Source organism: Octopus bimaculoides, chromosome 2 (assembly GCF_001194135.2).
Source record: "Octopus bimaculoides isolate UCB-OBI-ISO-001 chromosome 2, ASM119413v2, whole genome shotgun sequence".
NCBI classification, from domain to species: domain Eukaryota; kingdom Metazoa; phylum Mollusca; class Cephalopoda; order Octopoda; family Octopodidae; genus Octopus; species Octopus bimaculoides.
The window spans coordinates 155,060,244-155,061,825 of NC_068982.1; the positions used below are offsets into that span (position 1 = coordinate 155,060,244).

The following is a 1,582-nucleotide window of genomic DNA, read 5'->3' on the forward strand; positions in this document are numbered from 1 at the left end:
CTTCAACTGAAAGGAACACAGAAAGAAATAAGGAGAGAAACATATATATATACAACGGCAAGTTAGTAGGGTTATGTTGTTCATGGATTTGGAAATAGTGTTGTATGTGATGGGATTGTAGATAGTAGTGGTAGTCTTCTACATATATTGAGTTTCTACGAGGAATATTAATAGAGAGCATGGAAAATACGAACAAATATGAATCTGTTGTTGTTTATCTTCAAGTCACACACACACACACACACACACACTCACACACACATATACACACACAGACACAAACATACACTGAATGAGTAGCCCTACGATCACAGGTCTTCCAGATATGCTCATTTCGTTTTTAATATCCAAACCTCATTCCATAATATTCAACTTTGGACCATTACTCTTTTACTCTTTTACTTGTTTCAATCATTTGACTGCGGCCATGCTGGAGCACCGCCTTTAGTCGACCCCAGGACTTATTCTTTGTAAGCCTAGTATTTATTCTATCGGTCTCTTTTGCCGAACCGCTAAGTTACGAGGACGTAAACACACTAGCATCGGTTGTCAAGCGATGTTGGGAGCCAAACACAGACACACAAACATACACAAACATACACAAACATACACAAACACATACATACATAAATATATATATGTACATATATACGACGGGTTTCTTTCAGTTTCCGTCTACCAAATCCACTCACAAGGCTTTGGTCGGCCCGAGGCCATAGTAGAAAACACTTGCCGAAGGGCCCACAAGGTGGGACTGAACCCGGAACCATGTGGTTGGTAAGCAAGCTACTTACCACACAGCCACTCCTACGGCATTGTTCATTGATTTATTTTTTTATTTTTATGACTACTAATCTCGCAAATCTCATTAAAATGTTTGGAGGGGTTAAATATCAGACTTCATTATCCAAAGATTCATTCTTTAAAACGGTAGGTTTTGATTTAAGGGAGATTTGGCTAATATTTCCTGTTGGTCGAGTGACGACGTACAAGCTATGCCTTTGGCTCGCAATTATGTATCTGCTATTAGTCGTGGGGGGTAGTTATGGTTGTAGTATTGTAGATAGTACTGTTGTAGTGATTTTAGTAGTGTAGGTGGTAGCGACGGTACTTGTAGAGGTGTTGATGGGAAGGTGATAGTCGGAACATAAGAATAGTGGGTGTGGTGGGTGTTGTGGTTCTAGTGATGGAAGCAGTAGTAGTGGTGGTAGTACTCGTAGCGGTGGTGGTGGTGGCGCTGCTGCTACTGGTGCCGCTACTAGTTCTGGTAGGTTTGGAAAAAGTGTTGTTTGTGATGGGGAAAGCAGGTTATGATGTTGGTAGTGTTGGTGATGGTGTTGGTGGTAGTGGTAATGTTGGTTTTAGTGTGGTGGTTGTAGTTGTTATTGTGATGGGGGTTACTGTGTTGATGGTAGCGATGGTGGAGGTGATGGTGACGTCTGTATAATTCATATAGGGTGATATACAATAAATATATAATGCAATAAATATATAATTGGTAAGATTTACAATGCTTATGTAATTGATATAAAGGTGTTTATTGTAAGCAAAATTAACATAGAACTCAACTATATATATAATA

General features: G+C 39.4%; 1 protein-coding gene across 2 annotated transcripts in view; it reads right to left on the minus strand.

The window, feature by feature from the left end:
• Positions 1-1,582, minus strand: part of LOC106878236 (probable insulin-like peptide 7) — a 67,225-nt gene that overhangs the window by 1,983 nt on the left and 63,660 nt on the right. The gene's annotated exons all lie outside the window — the stretch shown is intronic.